General features: G+C 47.0%; 1 protein-coding gene across 3 annotated transcripts in view; it reads left to right on the top strand.

Annotated features, from left to right (window-relative positions):
* RIPOR2 (RHO family interacting cell polarization regulator 2) overlaps window positions 1-13,049 on the top strand; it is a 622,104-nt gene that overhangs the window by 29,452 nt on the left and 579,603 nt on the right. The window lies entirely within an intron of this gene.

Below are 13,049 nucleotides of genomic sequence, written 5' to 3' on the forward strand. Positions count from 1 at the left end.
CTTTTATATACAGATCCTCTCGCCAGGGTTGTGGTGAACAACCATAAATCAGCCGATTTCCCTTTGGGAAGGGGTACACGGCAGGGATGTCCTCTTTCCCCATTGTTTGCATTGACACTTGAGCCGCTGGCTGTGTGGGTTCGATGGGACAGGACGATTAGGGGGCTGCGGTGGACGCTCGACTGAGAGGATAAAATCTCGCTCTACGCAGATGACATCCTGCTCTATTTTACCACTCCCAGGGAATCCCAGATTAGCTTTCTGGATGTCCTGGCCATATTCGGGAGATACTCGGGCTTCGCCAATAACTGGGCGAAGTCGGTATTGTTTGTGATCAGTGGTGACCCCCCGGCCATCCCGAGCTCCTGCCTGTTATGGGTGGAGTCGGTTGGTTTTCGTTATTTGGGAATATATGTGACCTTTGACCCGAAGCTACGACATGACAATAATCTGGGGTCCCCGTTGGTTAGATTCCGGCGAGTTGTGGCGAGATGGAAAGAGTTGCCTCTTTCCCTGTTGGGTTGCGCTGTCTTGTTCAAAATGATGGCCCTTCCCCGTTTCTTGTACTCGCTACAGAATACAATGGACCCGGTACTCCCCTCATATTTTAAAGAAATTGAGTCCCTCCAGTGGCTGCTCCTATGGGAGGGTAGACCGCGTATAGCATTCTCCAAGCTAACTTTACCCTGGTATGATGGTGGGATCGGCCTGCCCGACCTCCAGAAATACTACTGGGACTCCCAGTTGGCGGCAATGAATCATGCAGTTTACGGTTCGCCCCTGGACCCCGGGTACGCATTGGAGAGCGGACAGATGCCGGGCGGGGACTATACAAGAGCCCTCTACGCCAGGATGGGCCGATTTCCCCTTGTTGGGCCGGCGGCGCATGCGGTCCAAGTGTGGCATGCAGCTTATCGATATCTCAAGTTGGTTGGGAAAGTTACATTGGCTACCCCGCTGTGAAGTTCGGAAGGACTGGGTAGCCTGTGGAAGACGAAGGGCTTTGACGGATGGGATCTTATCAGGATCTCGCTGGTAAAAGATATTTGGGGTAAGGACGGGATTCTTACATTTGAAGCCCTACAGGAGAGTTATCAGCTGCAGGAGAGCGAGCGATTCCGGTATCTTCAGGTTAGGCATGCCCTACTGGCAAATATACCTCGAGGTACCACGCCCCCAGAGGCTTCCCCATTAGAGGATCAGGTATTAGACGGTCATCTTCCAACTAAAACCATTTCCCTGATTTATGTAAAACTTATTAACCATACCGAGGATCCACTAGTAAAAATTAGAGAGCAATGGGGTGCTGACGGCCTAGTATTAGATGATGAAGATTGGAGGGAGGCGGTGTCATCCCCGAAAGTAGTGGCTATCCAAATGAGACTGCGATTGGTGCAATTAAAAATTCTACACCTGGTCTATGTCACAGGGCCTAGACTGGTGCAATTGGGTCTTGCAGAGGATGGGCAGTGTTGGCGAGGATGCGGAGAGATTGGAACATTCATGCATGTTTTATGGCATTGCACTGAAATACAGCAATACTGGGCCAATATCCATGATAAGTTTCAAGAGGTGTTGGGAGTGGAAGTGCTGCTAGAGACCCGACGCTGTATTCTAAATGTTTGGGAACCTACTGATCTAACGGCTCATGGGAAGCAGTGGGTGACTCTGGCATGCATGATCTCTAAACGTAATATTGTGCAGATGTGGGGTGCAAGCCAAGCGCCTCAGATGGGGAAATGGATGGAAGATTTGGATTGGTGCATGTTTAGGGAAAGATCGGTGAATGTGGCCAGGGGTCGACCAGGGAAATGGGGGAACATCTGGGGTGCTTAGAATAGCTACAGAGGAGATATATGTAGCCCTTCAACTGTACTTACGGAGGAAGTGGTGTTGGAATCTCATGATCCCTGAGAAAATCCTGATGTATATTCGCGTATTTGAAGTATGTATGGTTAATGTAATGACATGATGGTCACCTGATGCTTTTATGTTGAATTTGTAAATAAAAAGATTTTTTTTTAATTAGGCACGTGGATGAATTTTCAGCAAGCTCAACCTCTGCCTACCAGCCTGATCTGCCCACCAAGTATAAAGAAAACCCGATGGGGTGGCTAGGCGTTTTCATTTCAGGTGGCAAAGCTCTGGAATTCTCTGCCCACCGAGCTACGACTGGAAACAAATAATATCTTGTTTAGAAAGGCCTTAAAAACCTGGCTATTTACTAAATCCTAGACTGCAAACGTTCATTCTAATCCTCACACAGTGCCAAGACGCCTCGGCAATAGTGCGTTTAATAAATAATTCAGTCAGTCAGTCTAGCCTGGCTGATATGGGGTGAAACACCGAAACGGGTTCCCGGGATGCTTGTTTCGAATACAAGGAAGGACCTGGCCTGGCAGTTCTGCTGGACTGTTCCCATTTGGCGCAGGGTCAAGACTGATTTGCAAATGGCTGGGTTCAAATTTGAATGGCATGGGGAGCAAAAAACAATGGGTTTAGGCCCTGATCTCTGTACTGGGGTGTATGTATGACATTATATGCATTCTGTCCATCAATTTTTCTTTTTGCATTTAACATAACATAACATAACATATGGGGAAAAACTGTTGGTTTTTTGCATCATGATTTTTTTTTTATTATGTAGCTTTTTTCTTGCCAGGGCTATTTTTATTTGACATGGGGCCTGGACCTTGTTTTTTCCACGTACAGCTAGATGTCCAAAAAATGTACCTTGTCTGCATTCAACTGTTCATTAGTCATTACCTGTAATTTCCACCATGATAGGCTTAGAAAGGGACTGTACACATAAATGAATAAGTCTGTGGTGGAAGTCGGTTACTGTGGGTCACTTGTAACAGGAAGAATGAATGCAGCCCCAGGTTATAAGGCAATGTAAATAAAACGGCTGACCAGGCAAGACCTGCACTTCTAGCACGAAAGAGGGCAAAATGAATGGGCCATTTTGGTTGAAGGAAAACCTCATGGCTGACATATTCTTAATTATAATGCCCTTTAGCCAAGCATGCTCTACTAATTCCGAATGCATCTTGGCACAAAGGCGGTAGTTTCGGCTGGCCTCTGCCAGTCCCTTCTTTTATATATCTGTGATTCCAGTGGCACACTTAATTTCAACATAGAGAAGGAAAATGGGAAGCAATTTGTCACCAAGGTAACAGTCTGTTCTTGAAGAGAATAGATGTGCATTGCAGAGAAAAAACAACCTATAACACATCTAGGAAGGCAGCGTTGGGTGTTAGGATGCAAATAAATTGTACTAAAGCACTGCGATTAATAACCACGTAGAGCAACACAATCACAAATGATACACAACATTACATTGGCATAAAACCTTTCTCTGTATGTTGGAGGCATCAATGTTTGTGACATACTAGAGATTTATGTCTGTGGCTCATTTTATTTGATTGTGTGTGTGTGTGTGTGTGCGTGTGGGTGTGTGTGTGTGTGTGTGTGTGCGCGCATGCGTGCCCTCACTGAACCAATATTAAGAAGGTGCAGTGACCCAAAGTATTCTCAATCTGGGATGTACCTAACTACTTACCATAACCAATTTAGGGGAGAAAGCACAGAGACTGGGGTCCTGATTAGAAGGATCCCAGTCCGACTAGTCTTGATTCCACCTCATGCTTCCACCACCCTGCACTTACGGTCTTGTTATTTCACACTTTGAAAGTTCTTTTTCGCCTCTGTTTTCCTACAGTGCTTTACCTCCTTTCTGCCTTTGCTGAGGTTCTCCCTCTTGCCCTGGGTAAACATGTGATGATGTAAAACAAGTCTTGGTCCCCGAAAATGAGTGCTGGTGCCCACCATGTGCAACGACCTGTATACAGTAAGCACTGTATGTTCCTGAGGGTTCGGTGTAGGACAGTTGAAACCCAGGAAGGAGAAAGATGTGTAAAAGAGAAATAATTATTTAGTAAGTAATTGAATGTAATTAGATACTATGATAATTCAGACTTTAGGTTGTCCACTGGCTGTAAGGAGGGGAAATAGTAAGATTCAATTGACTCTGCATGATCCACATAGCTTGTTGGAACAATTCCCCAGTCTCAACTGGTCGCCAGGCAAATAGGCCCAGTTCACAATCAAAGTTAAGACAGGGCCTGTCTTCTCAACAAGAGCCAGCTGCTGTATAGTTCAGTGTGAGTGGGCAGAAATCTGGAACTCCTTCGGTCCTACTCACAAAGATTTTTGTTTAGAAATCTGACTTTGTTTTGCCAGTGGCGTCTCTAGGCATAATGTCTTTGGGGGGGCGGGGGGGGCCAAACAAGGGTTAACAGATAAAACTGTTGGGGCCAACTACAACGGGGAATCATGGCCAGTGTGTGTGCACACACATGCACATATATATATATATATATATATATATATATATATATATATATATATATATATATATATATATATATATATATATATATATATATATATATATATATACATATATATACATATATATATATATATATATATATATACCAACAGCATTCTGCATGCTGGGACATGTAATTTCTATGTTAACATTAGCGTAAGAGGTTGTACACGTTCCAGCGAGCAAACACCAGAGCTGGATTTTGGGACGTTCATGACATGGCGCCTGTTGTCAGCCTTGCATTTATCATTTTATAGTTCTGAACCAAATGTGCTGAATACCTTGGCGTCTCAAGGCAAATGTTATCCTTGTAATAGCCTAACATGTACATGATGTTTAAATAACCAAGCAACAAGGGCATGCCCCTCACTAAAATGGTGACCAGAAGCCACTATGCCACCAAGCATGCAGTGCTCCAGTCCTGCTCTTTTATTTCACTCCATAATGCATTCAGATAGCCTCAGTGTTGATTCCCATGAATGACCACAGTTGGGTCATATCACCACATTGCTTCCTTCACTGTCCCCTCTATCTACGACTCACATGTTGTTAGATTAGTGGCCAGAGGCAAGGGAGAGTATGATTTGTCCAAGATCAAACTGTTTGTTGAACTATGAGACACTGTACTGCTTGCTCAAATGTATATAATGTTACCACCATATTGCTGAACTGCCCTACTCCTCAGGTAATGTTAAGTCTAGTTTTTGTTTTAGCCACACACTAACTAGTAGCCTTCAGGTTGATTTCAAATACCCCCAACCTTGCCAAAAAGGTAAGCAGGCAAATATAATTAAACATTTTTGCCAAAGAGCCCCAAATTGCCCAAATGAAAAGGCCAGGACTAATATGCATGTCATCAACTTCCACATTTTCTACCAGGACCGGACAGGACGTAGTGGGCCCTGAGCATTTCCCCGGTGGGACGCCAGGGTGGGGGCTGGCTTTGGGTCCCTAGGGGCCATTTGTTTTACCAGGGGCCGGCAATATTATCCCCCTGTAAAAAAAATCAGCCGAAACGGCCCTAGAAAACAGCTCGGCCACACCCTACTTGTCCTCGAAATCAAGGGGTGTCCTTTGCCACGCCACCAGATGTTGGTGTGTCAATTCATAAGATAAAACTTCCTTTAGCTCTCATATTGAACAACATTATCATATAAACTGGCGGTGCTGGACATCATCACAGTGGGACGTGTCTGTACTGGACATTAAATTATCTGTAGTCAAGATATGTACAGCTCAACGCTTTAAAATAATACTTTACTGGCCGGGGAACAGCTCACAGAAAGGGAATCCTTTATCTCAAAAATGTATGGAGGGGTTTGACTCCATCCTAATCTAGTGCCCTGAAGAAGTCCTGTATAAGGACGAAACACGTCGGCTGTTCATTGTATTGAATGCTGTGTTTCATCAGAAATGAAAATGAAATAATAAAAAAGAAAAAAAAAATACTGAAGAACTTTCTGTTTTCAGGATATGGACACTTTATTTGTTCATTTTGATAAAGTTTTTTTTGAGTGGTGCACCTTTGCTTCTTTCATAAATTGTTTATCAGCTTTAGAAGGTCATCCACGGGGTCATAGTCAGAAGTTTCATTTTATGGTCAGCCTTCAGGCCTCGACTGTGGTAAGATCATTTATGTCCAAGCATGGATTTCCAAGGTTGTCTCACCCAGTTTCTAAGATGTGACAAGTGTGTGTAATTGTGCCAGTAGTTGCAAGTGGGGCCCATTCTCACACATCTTTGGGGACCAGAACATATTTATCAATATCAGACTTTGACCAAGAACAAGAGTGAGAAAGGCAGAAAAGGGGTAACAGGAGGAAGTGAAAGACAAGAAAAAAGTGACAAAGGAAGCATACAGGGATGAAAAAGAAATAGCTTTCACACGATAAAGGGAGAGGCAGTATAACGTTTTGAAATAAAAAGGAGTAAGGTGGAATCAAAACTAAGCACCATTAGTATTCAGCCATCCTGACATTTGGTAGGACCAGCCGTGGGCATCTGAGGAAAAACTTTAGACCACTGCACTTATTCTTTTAAAAATTATGCACAAGATCATGGGATCTGGGAAAGACAATTCCCTGAAGGCCTAAGCAGATAACAGATCAATTAGAGAAGGAATATTGTACAATTGCTTGAGTTTGTGTTAGGTGAAGGACACAAAGGGAGTGTAGCAGCTGAAGCTCATCTTTATTGGGAAGTGCTTCAGAGAACGACTTGGTCTCAAATGTAGTAAGATCAGAGAAGACGACAGGCGCAGGGCTGGCTTTAGCGCTGGTGGCGCCCAGTTCAACAATGTTTGTTGGTGGCCCCCAATGACCACCTTCATCATGGATTCCCTCACAGCTCCTCTCAAGGTTCCATAACCACTCTCTCTCAGATCCATTTAATTCATTTTATAGTGCCACTCATACCAGTGTAAGGTGTCATAGCACTTTACATCACACACAAAACCCAGAGACAATCAATCATAGGTGTGTAAAATCAGTGTATATGAAATGTTACTTAAGACAGATGACTACAAGATATAGTAGTCACGTTATCCATACTGGTAGACAGTGGAGTGCTTGGTCTGGAGAAGCAGAAACTCAGAATTTAAAACTTAGCACCACGGTTGGGAGTTCTCTTAAATCAGATTTGATTTCTATCCAAACGAACCCTTTTTCCAACATTAGGATAATGAAAGACTCAGGAAAAAATTATAACGCTCTAATCTATACCTTGTAGTTTGTATGCAGCTCTTTGATGACAGTTAATAGCTCACTGTTCTGTGTTAGGATTTTAACTGCAAGTAACAAAAGGATCTCTCAAACAAAAGCAGTACCCCACCGACCTATTTATATTATATGCACTTTGTGAGCCGTATGGTACACGTTCTTTGCAGCAGGCACATTAACCCTCTGTGCTACCTTGCGATGAGTCAAAACTTCCACTAGACAAACCTCTGATCTCTCTCCAGGAAGAACATTAATCACCAAAGTTACCTTGACATTTTTATTGTCGACTGAATATTGCTGGGGGCCGGGTATGCTGCAGCAGGTTATTTTCAAACCATAATATACTTGCAAACACAACACCACCACCCGAAGTCAGCGCCCAGTGCGGTTGCACCGGTCGCACCGCCCTAGAGCTGGCCCTGGACAGGCGAACAGAATATTGCACCATCCTCTGCAGACAGGAATTCCGGGACAGGTCCACCAGCAGTGACATTATTGAATGCGACCATTGCCCGAGACGACTATTACCGGTGACAATGAAATAGGAGCTAGTCCTTTTCTCAAGGGCAGAGACTGCCCTACTTGCGAGTACGTAGCACAGGGCTATTGTTAACATAACAAATGAATCTATGGGCTGGGATGAAGGCATATACATTTTATACACTCAAACAGCAGGGACGTTGTCTTCCGGTTTTAAACCAATGAGCAAGAGCTGCTCATCTGTGAAATGGTGGAAAAGAAGTTGATAGAAATAGAATATTTACAGGCTGGGCTGTACCTTACATTAGGAACTGATACTACATATGACACCAGGCTTTTGTGCTGGTCATGACAGCTCTACAAAGACAGTGCTGCAGAATCAGCGATTAAATTACAGCGTTTTAGTGATAGCGCTTAACTTCTTGCGGCGTTGGGGGGGGGGGGGGGGGGTGTACCTTTTGTTCCTTGACAAATATATGCATTTCAAAAACTGGTGGCCATATTTCTTTCCCGCCCAGCACCTGCTCCTCCTTTCACTTGTCCATTCATGAATCCTAACCGTCTCATCCTGCCGGGAATGTCCATCCCGTAGGCTAAATAACATGTTGCCTCTGGGCCGCTCCCCAACAAAAAAGGCTGTTTTGTTTTTGTTCTTGTAATTTGGCACCACCTAGTGGTGTCTCTTTAATATTGCTGCATTACCTGGCCTTAAGGGAAAAATGACCCTGGCTCCTGCTTCAGCGCTAACCCTGATCCTTCCCTAAATGTTTCCTCCCTCCAAACCCCTTATGTTTTGGACGCCTGTTCCTCCATGTTATCACACCTGTGCTTTAGAAACAATTCTTGGGTAGAGGTACTGTAATAAACAAGCATTAGAAATGCAATAGGTCTCGCAGCATTAGAGTTAGTGCTTTTAGAATTGTTTATGGGTTTTTTTTTAAATCTTTAGCATGAGGTTGAGGGTGAGTGAGGGTGAGGGGTTGAGGGTGAGTGAGGGTGAGGCTGAGGGGTTGAGGGTGAGGGTGAGTGAGGGTGAGTGAGGGGTTGAGGGTGAGTGAGGGTGAGTGAGGGGTTGAGGGTGAGGGGTTGAGGGTGAGTGAGGGTGAGGGGTTGAGGGTGGGTGAGGGGTTGAGGGTGAGTGAGGGTGAGGGGTTGAGGGTGAGTGAGGGTGAGGGTGAGTGAGGGTGAGTGAGGGTGAGGGGTTGAGGGTGAGGGTGAGTGAGGGTGAGGGTGAGTGAGGGTGAGTGAGGGTGAGTGAGGGTGAGGGTGAGTGAGGGTGAGTGAGGGTGAGTGAGGGTGAGGGTGAGTGAGGGTGGGTGAGTGTGAGTGAGGGTGAGTGGGGGTGAGTGTGGGTGAGTGTGGGTGAGGGATTGAGGGTGAGGGGTTGAGGGTGAGGGGTTGAGGGTGAGTGAGGGTGAGGGGTTGAGGGTGAGTGAGGGTGAGGGGTTGAGGGTGAGTGAGGGTGAGGGAGGGTGAGGGGTTGAGGGTGAGGGGGGGTGAGTGAGGGTGAGGGGTTGAGGGTGAAGGTGAGTGAGGGTGAGGGTGAGTGAGGGTGGGTGAGTGTGAGTGAGGGTGAGTGTGGGTGAGTGTGGGTGAGTGAGGGTGAGGGATTGAGGGTGAGGGGTTGAGGGTGGGTGAGGGGTTGAGGGTGAGTGAGGGTGAGTGAGGGTGAGGGGTTGAGGGTGAGGGGTTGAGGGTGAGTGGGGGTGAGTGAGGGTGAGGGGTTGAGGGTGAGTGAGGGTGAGGGGTTGAGGGTGAGTGAGGATGAGGGGTTGAGGGTGGGTGAGGGTGAGTGAGGGTGAGTGAGGGTGAGGGTGAGTGAGGGTGAGGGTGAGTGAAGGTGGGTGAGGGGTTGAGGGTGATTGAGGGTGAGGTGTTGAAGTTTAGGTGTTGAGGGTGAGTGAGGGTGAGGTGTTGAAGTTTAGGTGTTGAGGGTGAGTGAGGATGAGTGAGGGTGAGGTGTTGAGGGTGAGTGAGGTTGAGGAGTTGAGGGTGAGTGATGTTGAGGGGCTGAGGGTGAGTGAGGTGTTGAGGGTGAGGTGTTGAGGGTGATTGAGGATGAGTGAGAGTGAGGGTGAGTGATGTGTTGAGGGTGAGGTGTTGAGGGTGAGTGAGGGTGAAGTGTTGAGGGTGAGTGAGGGTGAGGTGTTGAGGCTGAGGGTGAGGGGCTGAGGGTGAGTGTGGGTGAGGCGTTGAGGGTGAGTGAGGGTGAGGTGTTGAGGGTGATTGAGGATGAGTGAGAGTGAGTGTGAGTGAGGAGTTAAGGGTGAGGTGTTGAGGGTGAGTGAAGTGTTGCTGTGGTGGTAATTGTTTGTGTGTGGTTGTAGTGTAATAGTGTGACGGTGAGTGAGGGTGAATGAGGGTGAGGTGTTGAGGGTGAGTGAGGGTGAGTGAGTATGAGGGTGAGGTGTTGAGGGTGAGGTCTCGAGGGTGAGTGAGGGTGGGTGAGGGGTTGAGGGTGAGTGAGAGTGAGGGTGAGTGAGGGTGAGTGAGGGTGAGTGAGGGTGAGTGAGAGTGAGGGTGAGTGAGGGTGAGAGTGGGTGAGGGTGAGTGAGGGTGAGGGTGAGTGAGGGTGAGGGTGAGTGAGGGTGAGGGTGAGTGAGGGTGAGTGAGTGAGGGTGAGGGTGAGTGAGGGTGAGGGTGAGTGAGGGTGAGGGTGAGTGAGGGTGAGGGTGAGTGAGGGTGAGGGGTTGATGTTGAGGGGTTGAGGGTGAGTGAGGGTGAGTGAGGGGTTGAGGGTGAGTGCTTGTGTGTGAACAGTGCCTGTGTGTGTGAGCAGCCTGTGTGTCTGAGAGCATTGTGTGTGTGTGACAGTAACTTGTGTGTGTGAGGGCAGTGTGTGTCAATGCAACGGGGCTCATGTTATCGACCTCAGAAGCATTAAAAGTGTGTGTCTTGGAACGTCTGAGGGCAGCTCGTGTTACAAGCTTGCTTTGAAGATGGTCATGCAGTGCTGGGAGTGGAGCAGATGGTCCTGTTTATGACCTGCAGAGCGCGTGTGAAGTGGGCGCGGATGAAGTGACTGGGGGGTGAGGGGTGTGCAGCCTGGTGTACTGAAGCCTGGCAGCAGAGGCGGCGCGCGCCAGCAGAGGCGGCGCCTGCACACAAATTGGCTAAGTGGCTAAGTGGCTGGTGGCAAATGGACGCACATCAAAGGAGCCGCGAAAGTAGCATGCAAGCAGAGGGCTTTTTTATTTATTTCCACTCATCTGTACTAGTGTTCGTGCTCAAATGACCCCAGATTACACGTAAATTATACATGATGAAAGGCCAAGAAATGATGTTGGGTTACTCCCACAATATATGTACAGTTCATGAATGTGCAATTTGTTGTTTGCTGATAGCTGGATTAATAAAGCTAGCTCAGAGGGTTAAAGCGCTGACGACCGATCAGAGGGTATCAACCACCACCCCGGGAAGACCTGTAATTGTGTGAGGTACGGGGTTTGGGGGTGAGTTACAGAGAGGGTAGAACGGGAGTTGCCTCCCCATAGGCGATTTCGAAGAGGGGAAATCTGCATGTCACTTAGCAGCTGATGCCATGTGCTTTCGTTTTTTTTGATCCAGACGTAATATATATATTACTAATTCACTTTGCATAAAAAGGCTTCAAGTTTGATCTTTTTCATTTTAAGCAAGTTGGCTCTAAAACGCAGCTGACTCGGTGTACCCTGGGCATCTGCAGAGTGGCCCGTGGAGACCCTAGCATCATCAAATTGCTCTAGAGAGTGAAGGCCATGCTAAGATTGCTGCCTTTCAAAACCCGTGTTTGAAATAGAAATAATGAAGTTCTGGCACTCATAATATCCGAGTACCGGGCTGTTTGCTCCGGAAAAGGTCTGCTCCCATTGGAAGCATCCTGCTGAGGAGTACAGTCACCCCTACCCTCCACCTTTAAACAAGATCGAGGAATGAGCGTGTGTCAGCTAGTTCCAGGCATACTCTGCAAGTGCAACTTGATTAGATTGCAAAACAGAAATGCATCTTCATACTTGCGTTATGTAATGCATTTCCGCTCTTCCTATGGCAGGTGATGTCTGTGGAAATGTTAGTTTGGGGTGCTAGTTTAGAACCACGAAGGCTGTGAAGACGCCAACAGCCACCAAGAATAGCTGCGAAGTGTTCTCATGTCACGTGACAGTTTCAAACACCTTTTGTTTTTAGCCGACATCGTGTTGTAATCTTTCGGACTACCGTTACAATCTTAGGCACGAAACTACAAGTCCCACAATGCACCCGTCTGTTTGCTAAAAGAGTTAGACCTGATTGGACACATCACATGGCATGGGTCTACTTGAGAACCACTATGATTGGAATAACGAACATGATAAATTAGATTCGTGCAGGTTACGCTCAGGGCTGGATATAATGGTTTCCTGTCCACACGGAGCTCTCTAGTAATCTTGAAACAGAACATTTGGATCAAGCAGTAGGAAACACGGGCCGGACGACAATACGGTACAAGTGTTAAAAGGAGACCCGTGGAATGCAGAGAGGTGGGGTTAATTAAATAGCATCATATTTCCTAGGCTCATGTGTGAGTAATTTACCCAGTCTTGGTTTATTTTGTATTCTAGGATTTGTACACCAGGAAACTCGACCACTCTGGATGGGACGAAGTAGAAAGACAACAGACATAACAACAGAAATCCGAAGGAAAATGGGTCAGGGAGAGACATGAGAGGCAGAGAACATCGAGACACGAGGCGCATTAGAAAGGACGGAGAGACATGGATGTTTGGGAACAAAACGGGGTCTGAGATGAAGCCGAAAGTGCAAGAAAGACACTGTGGCGTGAGGTGGCTAGCCTACACGCAGGGTAGAATAAAGACACTGTGGCGTGAGGTGGCTAGCCTACACGCAGGGTAGAACTCTTAACAAGAAAAGCGAGTAAGAGCAACAAGCCGGAGGGAAGAGAGGGGAGGGGGGAGGAGAAATGCGACACGGCGGGAAGGGGAGGGGGCGGAGCGGGTCAAATAAAGAAACAATCCGGAGGGAAGAGAGGGGAGGGGGGAGGAGAAATGCGACACGGCGGGAAGGGGAGGGGGCGGAGCTGGGGGAGGCTGTGAGAGAGAGTAGGCAAGGCAGGCGGCTGGGGGCATGTGCACGCGCATTTAAGCTCAATGCGCATGCGCATTGAGCTTAAATTTCTCGTGCACTGCAAGGAATCGCCACGATTCCTTGCAGTGTGGATAAAGAGCGGATAAGTGCCAATACTCTCGCCTTGCTCGATGCGCATGCGCATCGACAGGCGAGACCTAAAAACAGTATGGTTTGAACCCGATGGTGTAAGATACTTTGATTAGCTCTGGGCACTTCTCTTACTGCTCTGCAACTTGAGCACAGTTCTTAGCACCTGACATCACTATCATTTCCTGAAAATCTGAAGACACTGCATTTGCGTTCCTGCAATTAGTTTCTCAGCTCAGTGCTTCAAAATAACCCCTGATAACTTGTGT

Source organism: Lissotriton vulgaris, chromosome 4_1 (assembly GCF_964263255.1).
Source record: "Lissotriton vulgaris chromosome 4_1, aLisVul1.2, whole genome shotgun sequence".
Taxonomy (NCBI): Eukaryota; Metazoa; Chordata; class Amphibia; order Caudata; family Salamandridae; genus Lissotriton; species Lissotriton vulgaris.